Source organism: Scyliorhinus torazame, chromosome 15 (assembly GCF_047496885.1).
Source record: "Scyliorhinus torazame isolate Kashiwa2021f chromosome 15, sScyTor2.1, whole genome shotgun sequence".
Taxonomy (NCBI): domain Eukaryota; kingdom Metazoa; phylum Chordata; class Chondrichthyes; order Carcharhiniformes; family Scyliorhinidae; genus Scyliorhinus; species Scyliorhinus torazame.
Genome location: NC_092721.1, coordinates 178360371 through 178376394, shown reverse-complemented (window position 1 = coordinate 178376394; position 16024 = coordinate 178360371).

Genomic DNA, 16024 nt, shown 5'->3' with positions numbered 1-16024 from the left:
AATAAACAAGAAACTCAGAACAAAATGTCTCATATGAACCAGTTGGGTGAGGTTGGGAAATTTGCCATTTCCATCTTTTTAAAACTTGCCTCTCAACAACCTCAACCGTAACAAGTTGGAGAAACTTGCCTTCAGTAGAAGTTGAAAATGGGCAAATGCAAATTGGCAGCCTGCTGGTAGATGTTCTCTTCAAGAATGACAAACAGTTTGTTAGCATACCTGCAATTGGCAGGTCGCTGAATAATTTAATTTCTCGATGGAATCATTCAAACATTAAGCATCCAATTTAAATATTCAAGGGAGCTGTTTTTGACGTTCCAGAAAGAGACCCTGAATTTAAAAGTGGGACCAACACATGCTCAGATAGACCACCCGCTATCCCACTGAAAAATTGCTATGCTTTGCACCTCTGTGAAACCCGAGGATCAATTCCGTTTCTCTGCTCTTCCAGCACAGCACAGCCTCGCTCAGGAACCAGGAATTTTAGTCACCCGAGTCCCTGATTTTACTCTCTCTTGGTGGTCAGGCGTTCAGCAATCAGATTGTTTCATCCAACAATGTACTTTCAATCTCCCTGACTGCCAGTTATTTTACATCACATTGTAATCATTCAAAACAATTGAGCCAAAATTATGAACCGTTTAAGAATTAAGCACCAACACAGCATAAAACTTACTTGGTAGAGAAGGTTGTAAAGTTAGTGAGTCCAAGCACAAGGTATCAATCAAAAGTGTTCTGTTGTTTTTTTTTTGTCTCCTTAGAGATCAGCAGATACATAACTTTCAACATTGCTCAATTGTTGATCTTGCACAAATATTTGCAATAGATTTCCTCACAAGGTAGGTGTGAACACATTTTTTCTGGGTATTATACTTTGGATGGATTTATCCAGCAGTTTTGTACTTAACTAATTTACAGCTTTGTAAAAAAAATGTTTTTCAAGGTTCCTCATGGCAGATTGACACAAAAGGTAAAGTCACATGGGATCAGAGGTGAGCTGGCAAGCTGGATACAGAACTGGCTCGGTCATAGGGTAGCAGTGGAAGGGTGCTTTTCTGAATGGAGGGCTGTGACAAGTAATGTTCCACAGGAATCAGTGCTGGGACCGTTGCTGTTTGGAGTATTTATAAATGATTTGGAGGAAAATGTAACTGGTCTGATTTGTAAGTTTGCGGACGACACAAAGGTTGGTGGGGGTGCGGAGAGTGATGAGGATTGTCAGAGGATTCAGCAGGATGAGGATGGTTTGGAGACCTGGGTGGAGAAATGGCAGATGGAGCTTAATCCAGACAAATGTGAGGTAATGCATTTTGGAAGGTCTAATACAGGTGGGAAGTATACAGTAAATGGCAGAACCCTTAGGAGCATTGACAGGCAGATAAATCTGGGCGTACAGGCCCACAGATCACTGAAAGTGGCAACGCAGGTGGATAAGGTAGTCAAGAAGGTATACTGCAAGCTTGCCTTTATCGGTCGGGGCTTCTTGGTGTGAGGTCGTGATTTCTGGGAGGTAAGTCTTTCCTTTAAAAACACTTACCGTCACAGGAGCAGGCCTTTGGATTTCGGCGGGAGCGGTGCTCAAGTGATTTCTGGGAGGTAAGTCTTTCCTTTAAAAACACTTACCTGGTCCTGTTTCTGTTCTTCTTTTCTGTTTTATTTTTATTTTTTTAAATATAAGCTGGGAAGCGGAAGTTCGACCCGCGGACTTCTGGGAAGGCCCCCCCCCAACCAATAAATTCTGGTGGAGAGGTAACCTGAGACACTACACGTGTAGTGTCTCCCACCCACCCTCCTCCTCTAACCTAATAATAAGATCCATTGGTGTGAGGTAAGTGCCATATTATATTATTATTATTAGCATTATTATATTATATTATTAGCATTGCGCAGGTCAAGGAGACACAGCCTGAGTGAGAGAGATACAGACAGTGAGAATTTGGTAGTTTGGTGCAGTGAGGTAACCAGGAAAGGTAACTGGTTAATCTAATTGTGCTGTTTTTCAGTTAAAAGTGCAGGGTAGATTAGTGTCTGATTGGCTGAAGCTGCCCCCACCATAAACTTAAATTAAACTAATTAATTAATTAGTGATGGCTGGTCAGGTGATGTGCTTGAGCTGCTTGATGTGGGAGCTGGCAGATCCCATTGCGAGCTGCAGCGACCACATCTGCAGTAAGTGTTGGTTGCTCGAAGAGCTCCGGCTCAGAGTTGATGAGCTGGAGTCTGAGCTTCAAACCCTGAGGCACATCCGGAAGGGGGAGACTTACCTGGACACTGTGTTTCAGGAGGTAGTCACATCTGTCAGAGTAAGTAGTTTAAATCATGCCAGTGGCCAGGGACAGCAGGGTGTGACTGCAAGTCAGGCAGGTAAAGGGAACCAGCAGTCAGGAACTCGAGCCTCAGCCCTTGACTCTGTCCAACAGGTATGAGGCACTTGCTCCCTGTGTGGATGGCGAACAGGGTTGCAGGAAGGATGAGTCAGCTGACCAAGGCACCATGGTTCAGCAGGCCATTCAAGGGGAGGGAGTAAATAGGCAAGTTGTAGTTGTAGGGGATTCTATTATCAGGGGGATGGATAGTATCCTTTGTGAGCAGGATAAAGAGTCCCGCATGGTATGTTGCCTGCCCGGTGCTAGGGTGCGGGACATCTCTGACCGGCTTGAAAGGATACTGGAGAGGGAGGGGGAGGATCCAGTTGTTGTGGTCCATGTCGGTACCAACAACATAGGCAAGTCTAGGAAAAAGGACCTGCTTTGAGATTATAAAGAGCTAGGATTCAAATTAAAAAACAGGTCCTCGAGGGTCATAATCTCCGGATTACTGCCCGAGCCACGTGCAAATTGGCATAGGGAGGCAAGAATAAGGGAAGTTAACACATGGCTGAAAGAGTGGTGTGGGAATGAGGGGTTCCTTTTCATGGGAAACTGGCATCAGTTTTGGGACAGGGGGGACCTATACCGTTGGGATGGTCTCCACCTGAACCGAGCTGGGACCGGTGTTCTGGCAAAAAGAGTAAATAGGGTGGTCAATAGGACTTTAAACTAAAGATTGGGGGGGAAGGGAAAGTCAGGGAACCAAGAGGTGAAGTAATCTGCGGGGAGCGTAGCTGCTTAGGAATACAAAAAAACACGAACAGACAAAACTCAAGAGTGGTTACGATTGTCCCCATCCCACAAAATATGACACAGTGTATGGAAAGGCTCAGTAAACCAAGGTCCACCACACTAAGAAAACAAAAAGGGACGGTCAATAGAGAATTAAAGGTGCTATATTTAAATGCGCGCAGTGTACGGAACAAGGTAGATGAGCTTGTGGCCCAGATTGTGACTGGCAGGTATGATGTGGTAGGCATCACAGAGACATGGTTGCAGGGGGTTCAGGACTGGCATTTAAACATCCAGGGATTCACAACCTATCGAAAAGACAGAGAGGTGGGCAGAGGGGGCGGGGTTGCCTTGTTAATTAGGAATGAAATTAAATCAATAGCACTAAACGACATAGGGTCAGATGATGTGGAGTCTGTGTGGGTAGAGTTGAGGAACCACAAAGGCAAAAAAACCATAATGGGAGTTATGTACAGGCCTCCTAACAGTGGTCAGGACCGGGGGCACAAAATGCCCCACGAAATAGAAAGTGCATGCCAGAAAGGCAAGGTCACAGTGATCATAGGGGACTTCAATATGCAGGTGGACTGGGTAAATAATGCTGCCAGTGGTCCCAAGGAAAGGGAATTCATTAAATGTTTACAGGAGGGCTTTTTGGAACAGCTTGTGATGGAGCCCACGAGCGAACAGGCCATTCTGGACTTAGTGTTATGTAATGAGCCAGACTTGATTAAAGATCTTAAAGTAAGGGAGCACTTAGGAGGCAGTGATCATAATATGGTCGAATTCAATCTCCAATTTGAAAGAAAGAAGGTAGAATCAGATGTAAAGGTGTTACAGTTAAATAAAGGTAACTACAGGGGCATGAGGGAGGAACTGACGAAAATCGACTGGGAGCAGAGCCTAGTGGGAAAGACAGTAGAACAGCAATGGCAGGAGTTTCTGGGAGTAATTGAGGACACAGTACAGAGGTTCATCCCAAAGAAAAGAAAGGTTATCAGAGGGGGGATTAGGCAGCCATGGCTGACAAAGGAAGTTAGGGAATGCATCAAAGCAAAAGAGAAAGCCTATAATGTGGCAAACAGTAGTGGGAAGTCAGAAGATTGGGAAGACTACAAAAACAAACAGAGGATAACAAAGAGAGAAATAAGGAAAGAGAGTATCAAATTTGAAGGTAGGCTAGCCAGTAACATTAGGAATGATAGTAAAAGTTTCTTTAAATACATTAAAAACAAACGGGAGGCAAAAGTTGACATTGGGCCGCTCCAAAATGACGCTGGTAATTTTGTGATGGGAGACAAGGAAATAGCTGAGGAACTGAATAAGTACTTTGCGTCAGTCTTCACAGTAGAAGACATGAGTAATATCCCAACAATTCCGGAGAGTCAGGGGGCAGAGTTGAATATGGTAGCCATCACAAAGGAGAAAGTGTTTGAGAAACTAAGAGGTCTAAAAATTGATAAATCTCCGGGCCCAGATGGGCTACATCCTAGAGTTCTAAAGGAGATAGCTGAAGAAATAGTGGAGGTGTTAGTTATGATCTTTCAAAAGTCACTGGAGTCAGGGAAAGTCCCAGAGGATTGGAAAATCCCTGTTGTAACCCCCTTGTTCAAGAAGGGAACAAGGAAAAAGATGGAAAATTATAGGCCAATTAGCCTAACCTCGGTTGTTGGCAAGATTCTAGAATCCATTGTTAAGGATGAGATTTCTAAATTCTTGGAAGTGCAGGGTCGGATTAGGACAAGTCAGCATGGATTTAGTAAGGGGAGGTCGTGCCTGACAAACCTGTTAGAGTTCTTTGAAGAGATAACAAATAGGTTAGACCAAGGAGAGCCAATGGATGTTATCTATCTTGACTTCCAAAAGGCCTTTGATAAGGTGCCTCACGGGAGACTGCTGAGTAATATAAGGGCCCATGGTATTCGAGGCAAGGTACTAACATGGATTGACGATTGGCTGTCAGGCAGAAGGCAGAGAGTTGGGATTAAAGCTTCTTTTTCGGAATGGCAACCGGTGACAAGTGGCGTCCCGCAGGGTTCAGTGCTGGGGCCACAGCTGTTCTCTTTATATATTAACGATCTAGATGACGGGACTGGGGGCATTATGGCTAAGTTTGCCGATGATACAAAGATAGGTGGAGGGGCAGGTAGTATGGAGGAGGTGGGGAGGCTGCAGAAAGATTTAGACAGTTTAGGAGAATGGTCCAAGAAATGGCTGATGAAATTCAACGTGGGCAAGTGCGAGGTCTTGCACTTTGGTAAAAAGAAGAGAGGCATGGGCTATTTTCTAAACGGTGACAAAATTCATAATGCTGAAGTGCAAAGGGACTTGGGAGTCCTAGTCCAGGATTCTCTAAAGGTAAGCTTGCAGGTTGAGTCCGTAATTAAGAAAGCAAATGCAATGTTGTCATTCATCTCAAGAGGCTTGGAATATAAAAGCAGGGATGTACTTCTGAAGCTTTATAAAGCATTAGTTAGGCCCCATTTAGAATACTGTGAGCAATTTTGGGCCCCACACCTCAGGAAGGACATACTGGCACTGGAGCGGGTCCAGCGGAGATTCACACGGATGATCCCAGGAATGGTAGGCCTAACATACGATGAACGTCTGAGGATCCTGGGATTATATTCATTGGTGTTTAGGAGGTTGAGGGGAGATCTAATAGAAACTTACAAGATAATGAATGGCTTAGATAGGGTGGATGTAGGGAAGTTGTTTCCATTAGCAGGGGAGACTAGGACCCGAGGGCACAGCCTTAGAATAAAAGGGAGTCACTTTAGAACAGAGATGAGGAGAAATTTCTTCAGCCAGAGAGTGGTGGGTCTGTGGAATTCATTGCCACAGAGGGCGGTGGAGGCCGGGACGTTGAGTGTCTTTAAGACAGAAGTTGATAAATTCTTGATTTCTCGAGGAATTAAGGGCTATGGAGAGAGAGCGGGTAAATGGAGTTGAAATCAGCCATGATTGAATGGTGGAGTGGACTCGATGGGCCGAATGGCCTTACTTCCGCTCCTATGTCTTATGGTCTTATGGTCTTATTGAGTGTAAAAATTGGCAAGTCACGCTGTAGCTGTACAGAACCTTAGTTAGGCAACTTAATTAGGAATATTGCATACAATTCTGGTCACCACATTACCAGAAGGATGTGGAGGCTTTGGAGAGAGGACAGAAGAGGTTTACCAGGATGTTGCCTGCTCTGGAGGCTATTAACTATGAGGAGAGGTTGGATAAACTCAGATTGTTTTCACTGGCGCAACGGAGATTGCAGGGCGACCTGATAGAAATCTACTAGATTATGAGTGGCATGGACAGAGTGGACAGTTAGAAGCTTTTTCCCAGGGTGGAAAAGTCAATTACATGGGAACATAGGTTTAAGGTGCGAGGGGCAAAGTTTAGAGAAGACGAGCGAGGCACATTTTTTACACAGAGGGTTGTGAGTGTCTGGCACTCGCTGCCGGGGGAGGTGGCGGAAGCAGGTACGATCGCGACGTTTAAGAGTCATCTTGACAAATACATGAGTAGGATAAGAATAGAGGGATACGGACCCCGGAAGTGCAGAAGGTTATGATTTAGACAGGCATCATGATCGGTGTAGGCTTGAAGGTCATAAGGGCCTTATCCTGTGCTGTACTGCTCTTTGAATGCTAATTGTTTCGGATTCCCCTTTGCACATAAAAATCCAAGGGTAGCAAAATTCTAATTGCGCTTCATGAAATTAGACAATGTGAGGGAATTGAATTTACTTTTTGGAATTTTGATGTTCACAAAGCTCATCTGGGACATCATTTTTCACACACGACCCTTCCTTGCTGAAGGAAACAATTCTTTATTTCTGGATGCCAACCATACTCTGACATGTAGGAAGGGAAAGAATTTATCATTAAGTTTCAGTTGTAGAACATCAATTAAAACAAAGGTTTTTGGGGTAAAAACATAAGCCTTCAAGTTGTGAAAGAAACACAATGGCCATCCATAAAAATTGAAATTTGACAGTCAAATGCTTGACTCTTGAGATTTGAAAGGCAAATATGAGAAAATGGAGGACAATTCAGCTGGAGAACAAGATTACCCAACTTTTCCTCACCTGGTTTTATCATGGGTGCTATCACAAGTCGATCTGAAACAAATTATTACACGGCATCCTTCCCACAAACAGATTATTTAAATTTCCCCAGGTAAAATGGTGTCAACTAGAAATGACAATCAAATTAAAATTATTTGGAAATGTCATTCCTGTGGTCTGCCTCATTCTCACATGAAACTGAATATAAGATAGGCATCCGGCGTTGCTAGGCAGTGCCAGAAAAGCAGGAATATGTTTAAATGTCCCCAATATAATAAATGTGAGCGGGATTCTCCGACCCCCCCCCCCCCGGCCGGGTCGGAGAATCGCCGGGGGTCGGCGTGATTCCCGTCCCCGCCGGCTGCCGAATTCTCTGGCACTGGGGATTTGGTGGGGGCGGGAATCGCGCCACAAAGGTCGGCGGCCGCTAGCAGCAGCCCCCCCCGGCGATTCTCCGGCCTGCGATGAGCCGAAGTCCTGCCCGTTCTATGCCGGTCCCGGCGGCGTAAATTGGAATTGGTCCCTTACCGGCGGGACCTGGCGACGCGGGCGGGCTCCAGGGTTCTTGGGGGGTCGAGGAGGGATCTGGCCCTGGGAGGTGCCCCCACGATGGCCCGGTCCACGGTCGGGGCCCACCGATCCGCGGGTGGGCCTGTGCCGTGGGGGCACTCTATTCCTACGCGCTGGCCGTGTATGCCTCCACAATGGCCGGCGTGAAGGTGAACCCCCCTGCGCATGGGTGGGGATGGCGACAGCAGAAGCTGATGCTACCGCGCATGCTCGGACCCGCGCCGGCCGGCGGAGTCCCTTCGGCCCCAGCTGCCGCGCGCCAAAGGCCTTCCACGCCGGCCGGTGGGGCGCAAACCACTCCGGCGCCGGAGGATTCCGCACCTTCAGGGCGGCCCGATGCCGGAGTGGTTCCCGCCACTCCACTGCGCCGTTTCTGCCCGCCTCGCCGATTCCCAGAGAATCCCGCCCCATGTTCCAGTGGAACATAAACACTGATATGAAAAAGAACTTTGCTTTATCGCCTAATCCCCATTTAATGAATTTTAAGCTTAATAAGACTTGAGTTCTTCTCCTGTCACCTTCAGCTCTGTGCTCACTTCTTTGGCTCTGCATTCATGACTCTTCTCATATTCTCTGTCACTTTAACTTTTTACTGTTTCTCAGCTCTAACAGTCTCCTCTTTACCCTGGACGTACAAGCTCTCAACACCTCCATCCCCAGCCAGGATGGATTGAGGGATCTTCACTTCTTCCTTGAATAGCAGCCCAACAGGACATTGGCACAGTGGTTAGCACTATTGTCTCACAGCACCAGGAATCCGAGTTCAACTTCGGCCTTGGGTGACTGTGTGGAGTTTGCACATTCTCCCCATGTCTGCGTGGGTTTCCTCTGGGTGCTCCTGTTTCCGCCCACTGTCCAAAGATGTGCAGGTTAGGTGTAACCCGCTCAGTAGACCCTTTTATCCATCTGCGATATTCCATCTCCAGACGGAGCACTCCCTCTGAACTCATCCTGTCTTGATCTTTTCTCTGCTCCCTGCACTCACTCCCTAACCCAGTGTGCTTCAAACTCGGGGCGGGTCGCGGGCGGGTGTCGGGAGGGTCGCGGAGCCATTGTCCGCGGTGCTCCCGAACGCGCAAATCCCTTTTGGTGGCCGGCTGCAAGTGGCCGCGAACATGTTAAAAAAAATATTCGGCCGCATTGTGCATGCGCGCACGATGATCGGGCACGCATGCGCAGTGCGGCCGCTAATTTTTTAAACGATCTCAGCTTAATCGCTCATTTGTGCATGCACAATTTATCATTTCACTTCATTGTTCCTTGATTACCTGGAGTAATTTTAAAAGGTGCTATGAAGTAAGTAGTTTATGTGTGTAATGGTCCTTTCTCCATCTATATGAGAATAAAAGGAATGCAAATCATGATTAGTCATACTCATTCTTGCATTACCTTTTTCACAATGGTATTTCCATGCTCATCTGTATACTGTTCCTCTGTAACCCTTTTTTATTCATTTATTTTATTCATTTAATTTTTTTTTCCATTTATATTATTCATTTTATTTATTTATTTTTTTACAAGTTCGGGGGGGGGTTTATTTAATAAAATTTTACGGACGAAATGCAGAGCTTTGGACAGATGGAGACTCCATACTGTCCGACACTGGAAGGCTTCACCTTCATCCAACAGGTTCCATTGGAGGAGCGTGTACGAGGGCCAAAGGGAGCGAAAACAATCTCCTCCATTTTTATCAGCAGCAAACAAGGTAAGAGAAAATGGTGGGTCGTTCAGGTTGGCCGGCGTGGGTCACGAAGGTCAGCCGGCATGGGTCATGAAGGTCGGCCAGGTTGAATCCTGAAGGTTGGCTGGTTGGTAAAAATGGGTCCCCGGAAAAAAAGTTTAAAGAACACTGCCCTAACCTGTGTCCCTCTGAACTTTCTGCACTCCGTCCTCTCAGGTTTAGCCCTGTCATTATTAAACCTGCTGACAAACCTGCTCTTGTCTGACATGCCGACTTCTACCTAGCACAGGCTTAACTCTCCTACACTCTCTCCTATCTCCCCGATCTTGGCCCCATTAATCCCTTGCTTCCAGGACAGTTACTGACCTCATCTCCTCCAGAGATGGTCCCTCCACACCACAGTATCCCCCATTCCAAACAGCCCATTAAACAGCCTTTAAACAGAAGACCAACCAGTTTCCATTGACTACCACCCTTCCCCACCTGGCTTAATTTGTTCTCTCATTGAATAACTTACCTTTTAACTCATTTTTTTTGCTCCAAATAAAATATGTTGCTGTGGATATTCACATGCGTCATAGCTATGCCTGTCTTTTTATGGGACGTGTGTAATGTTCCTTGTTCCAGTCATTCTCAGGCCCTCTCTCTCTCAACTCTTTCTCTGGTACATTGATGACTATATTGGAGCTGTTTTCTGTTCTTGTCCTAAATTGGAAAGCTTCATCAACTTTGCTTCCAATCTGCTCCTTTCTCTCACTCTCACATGGTCCCCTACAACTCTTCCTTTGTTGATGTCTTTATCTCCATTTCTGACGATAGGCTGTCAATAAGCTTTCATTATAAGCCCACTGACTTCCAAAGCTACTTCAACTACACTTCATCCTGCAGTATTGGAGGGCAGCGCCAGGGGGCAGTGCCTGGACAATGGCCATGTGCTGCCTGGGTATAACCTCTCCCCTGGGGGAATTCCTTACATGGGAGATGACACAGCGGGGAGCCCGTTAATAACATGTAAATGTATGCTAATGGCGTCCCCATTAGTGCATGAGGGGATTCCAGTTACATCACTGGCGGGGGGAAGGAACAATCGAGTGGGAATATCCCACCAGCATGAAAGCTGTTTTTGGAATCCCCCCTCAATTCTTCGCCCTCTCTGCCATTTCTGCATGCTGAAACCAAGGTGGAAAATCCACCCCCCCCCCCCAATGATTCTGTTGTTATTTTCATTATGTAAGTATTTCCATTTTGTTCTGATTCAGAAATACAGGGAAAGTATATGAATTACAAATGATCCCCCACAATGGTGTAGATTTAGATTAAGTAGGAAGAATTTAAAAAAAATTAAGTCAGACATTCTCCAATATCCACGTCCAGCTTTAATAGAAGTGGTTTGAGGGAAATGACGACCAATCAACTGTCAGGAGACAGATGGGTAAGTGAAACCTTTTAAGGACACACATCTCTAATTATATAGGTCTTTTATTTTTCACTAAAGTTGATTGAATTTCCCAGGACTTGGGAATCCATCAGGCAAAAGAAGGCAGGAAGGGCTGGATCCACTCAAAACAATTCTTGTGATTTATGAGGAACAGGAGGTTCAGCAAGGTCCAGCAAGCGTATCCCTGTACCACCACCATGACCTCTGACTCCCCATGATCTCCAGCCCCATTTCCATGTGATCTTTGATACATCAATGATCTCCCACCCACAACTGATATTTAACTCTCTTGCAATCTCCAATCTCTAACCCCCCAAACCTCTGCCGTGATTTTCAGCTCCTAATCCCAGTATCAGACCAATATGTCCCACCGTTCACCAGCAATCTCAGACTGAACTGACAACTGTTCCTCAACAGCTTTCTACTAATTAGGCAGCCAGCCTGTCAATCAACCTGGCTGGCTTAGATGCGGAGAAGGCCTTTGATAGGGTAGAGTTGAAGCGATTCAGGATTGGGCCTAAGTTTGTGTCGTGGGTTAAGTTGTTGTACAAGAAATCAAAGGCCAGCATTCGGACGAACACTGTAAGGTCTGGTTATTTTTGTTTTTTTTAGGGAACGGATCGAGGCAATGGTGCCCTATGTCCCCTCTTCTATTTGAAATAAAATGAAATGAAAATAAAATGAAAATGAAATGAAAATGAAAATCACTTATTGTCACAAGTAGGCTTCAAATGAAGTTACTGTGAAAAGCCCCGAGTCGCCACATTCCGGTGCCTGTTCGGGGAGGCTGGTACGGGAATTGAACCGTGCTGCTGGCCTGCCTGGGTCTGCTTTAAAAGCCAACTATTTAGCCCACTGTGCTAAATCAGCCCCTGCGTTGGCGATTGAGTGTTGAGGAAGTCGGACAAATGGAGGGGGATAATAAGTGGGGGCACGGAGGAGCATAGGATATTGTTATATGCTGATGACCTGTTGTTGTACATCACGGACCCGGTTCCCACAATGGGGGACATAATGGGGCTGCTACAGTAGTTTGGGCCTTTCTCCAGATACATATTGAATTCTGAGAAAAGTGAATGTTTTCCGGTCACTCCACCGGAGAAGGAAGCTAACTTGGGGGTGTTACCATGCAGCCTGATGAGTTCTTGTCATGATATTCAGATAAACATATCATGGTGCAAACACACATACACACTGATGGACAGATCAATGGACCAATCAACACACACGCAACATCACAGCCAATCACCAGTGAGAGCACACGCACTATAAAACGGGGAACACCACAGATCCCGCTCATTCCAGCAGGAGACAGCTCAGGGCACAGAGCTCACAGCATGCCACTCAGGCATACACCATGTGCTGAGTGCCTCTCTAAGATAGTGTTAGGGCTAGGTCCACAGGTTAACGGGTAAATTACGAACCACAGTCATAAGTTTACAGATGTTGTTATCAAAGAACAAAGAACAAAGAAATGTACAGCACAGGAACAGGCCCTTCGGCCCTCCAAGCCCGTGCCGACCATGCTGCCCGACTAAACTACAATCTTCTACCCTTCCTGGGTCCGTATCCCTCTATTCCCATCCTATTCATGTATTTGTCAAGATGCCCCTTAAATGTCACTATCGTCCCTGCTTCCACCACCTCCTCCGGTAGCGAGTTCCAGGCACCCACTACCCTCTGCGTAAAAAACTTGCCTCGTACATCTACTCTAAACCTTGCCCCTCTCACCTTAAACCTATGCCCCCTAGTAATTGACCCCTCTACCCTGGGGAAATGCCTCTGACTATCCACTCTGTCTATGCCCCTCATAATTTTGTATACCTCTATCAGGTCTCCCCTCAACCTCCTTCGTTCCAGTGAGAACAAACCGAGTTTATTCAACCGCTCCTCGTAGCTAATGCCCTCCATACCAGGCAACATTCTGGTAAATCTCTTCTGCACCCTCTCTAAAGCCTCCACATCCTTCTGGTAGTGTGGCGACCAGAATTGAACACTATACTCCAAGTGTGGCCTAACTAAGGTTCTATACAGCTGCAACATGACTTGCCAATTCTTATACTCAATGCCCCGGCCAATGAAGGCAAGCATGCCGTATGCCTTCTTGACTACCTTCTCCACCTGTGTTGCCCCTTTCAATGACCTGTGGACCTGTACTCCTAGATCTCTTTGACTTTCAATTCAAGAGTAATAAAACAGAGTTGTACCATCTACAACCGTGGTGGTTCGTCTGTATAGCGGAACACCCAGCACGACATGGTACCAGGAGTGGGGTCCAGCAACTGTGAGACCTATGTGCACATCTTCAGGGATCCGCCATCCTGCGCCATGGGCACCATCAGCCCGCCACAGCTGCTCCAAATCGCTGGAAACCTTGGCGTCAACTGGAAGCTGTTTAAACAGCGCTACCAGTTCTTCCTAGAAGCCACAGAAAGGGAGAATGCATCGGACACCAGGAAAATCGCCCTCCTTCTCTCCACGGCAGGGCAACACGCCATCCACATCTACAACTCCCTGGTGTTCGCGGAAGGTGAGGACAAGACGAAGTACAAGACGGTCCTTCTAAAACTTGAGCAACACTTCAGCATTGAGGTGAACAAGAGCTCCGAGAGGTACCTCTTCCAGCAGCGCCTGCAGGGTAAGGATGAGTCTTTTCAATCTTTCCTGACACACCTCCGTATCCTCGCGCAGTCCTGCGGCTATGAGGTCACCTCCGATTCCATGATTCAGGACCAGATAGTTTTTGGGGTCACCTCGGGCACCCTACGCCAGCAACTCCTCAAAATTAAGAGCCTCACCCTAGCCACCACTATCAAAGCCTGTGTCCTCCATGAAAACCTGACCAGCCGGTACTCCCAATTCCAGGCGGCCGAATCGGCACGGCAGGGGTCCTACGAGGCCGAGCGGGTCCAGTCGATCGAGTTCCTCCCGGCCCGCGACCCAAACGAGGGCGGCCATTTCGCGCACTTTCTGCGGCCTCCCGCACTTGTACACGCCAAAAGAGACGTCGACGCAGAGGTACATGACACGCAGGCGTGCTCTACGCAGGACCGAACTGCGCATGCGCGGTGGCGCAATGAACGCCATGATGTCACGACGTGTGGCAACTGTGGATCCGCACATTTAAAGCGGCAATGTCCAGCAAAGAATCGACACTGCCTCCGCTGTGGCAAGATGGGACACTACGTTGCCTGCTGTCGAGCAGCTCAACCTGCCAACGCTCCCCAATTCCGCCAGCCTCGCAGGGACGTGCGGGCCATTCAGCCTCCATACACCGAGTCATACCCTGACGACGTACAGACCGGTGATACCAACGACCGGGAAGCCTTCCGCGTTGCGATCATTGACAGGAATCGGATGTCCCCAAGTAGGACCCACCAGCCGATGCCAGTGAACAGCGTTAATCCAGGTCATGAATGGTGTGTCACCCTTACGGTCAACCCAAATTTGTCGCCCACCTACTAGGCTGGACTTATGAGCCTGTTTGCACATTGGACTCACTAAAGTGTTATGCAACAATGTTAATGTGTTTCTCTTTTTGTCATTACAGGAGTTCGTTTTCGATGTTTGATGATTGCTCTTGTTTTGTTTATGGTACAACCTCGTTGCTATGTTGCACCTGACACCTTCCTATGTATATAGTTTAGCCTCATGTACATGTTGTAGATATTGCACACACATATTCAGCCGCACTCAGTACACACCAATATTTAGTACCACAAAGGCACATATTCTTGTAAAAAGAGGGGATGTCATGATATTCAGATAAACATATCATGGTGCAAACTCACATACACACTGATGGACAGATCAACGGACCAATCAACACACACGCAACATCACAGCCAATCACCAGTGAGAGCACACATACTATAAAACGGGGAACACCACAGTTCCCGCTCATTCCAGCAGGAGACAGCCCAGGGCACAGAGCTCACAGCGTGCCACTCAGACATACACCATGTGCTGAGTGCCTCTCTAAGATAGTGTTAGGGCTGGGTCCACAGGTTAACGGGTAAATTACGAACCACAGCCATAAGTTTACAGATGTTGTTATCAAGAGTAATAAAACAGAGTTGTACCATCTACAACCGTGTTGGTTCATCTGTATAGCGGAACACCCAACACGACAGTTCTCATTTTAGATATTTTGGCTAGGGAAACTGAACATTACGAGTTGGTGAGTAAGGTTAAGGCGGATCTGCAGAGTTGGGACAGCAGTCTCCTCCTGTCTCTGGATGAGCGAGATCAGTCGGTAAAGATGAATATCCTGCCAAGGTTTTGATTTTATTTCCGTGCCTCCCGGTGTTTCTGCCTAAGGCATTCTTTGTGGGGGTAGAACGGTTTATTTTGTTGTTCATTTGGGCGGGTAAGGTGGCAAAAATTCGGAAGGTGGTTCTGCAGGGGGACCGGCAGTCAGGGGTTTTGGTGCTGCCGAACCTGATTTATTATTACCGTGTGAACACAGAGGAGGTATTGAGTTGCTATGGGGGTCAGGAGGAAGTCTAGATGAAGATCGAGGCTAGGTCATGCAAAGGGACAGGGCTGCGGGCACTAGTGATTGCCCAGCTTCTGTTCTCGCCAGGAAGATTTTCAGGGAATCTGGTGGCCACATTAAAAATATGGAGGCAATCACGGCAGCCTTTTTAAATTGGCGACTGGGTCGAAGGTGGCTCCGATTCGGGATAATCACCTGTTCGAGCCTGCATGATTGGACACAAGGTTTAAACATTGGGAGGATAAAGGGTGATAATGGGGAATTTATTGTTGGAGAGGTTGTTTGCATGTTTGAAGGAGCGAGCGGAGAGGTATGGTTTTGCACAGTCTGAAACAGTTAGATAACTGCAGGTTAGGAATTTTGCTAAGAGGGTTTTTCCAACCTTTCTGGTGATGCCGCCATTATCGTTGTCGGAGAGGGTTCTATCGTTGGTGGAGGTGGAGTAGGGGGGAGAACTTCAGGAATTTCCAGGATGATTCTGATGGAGGACGTTGCTTCGCTTGGGAGATTAAGGTCAAATGGGAGGAAGAGTTGGGAGGGGATGTGGAGGCGGGCGTGTGAAGCCCTACGCAGGGTGAATGCCACATCGTCCTGTGCGAGGCTCGGGCTCATACAGTTAAAAGTGGTTCATCGGGTACAGTTAACAAGGGTAAGATGAGCCGGTTGTTTGAAG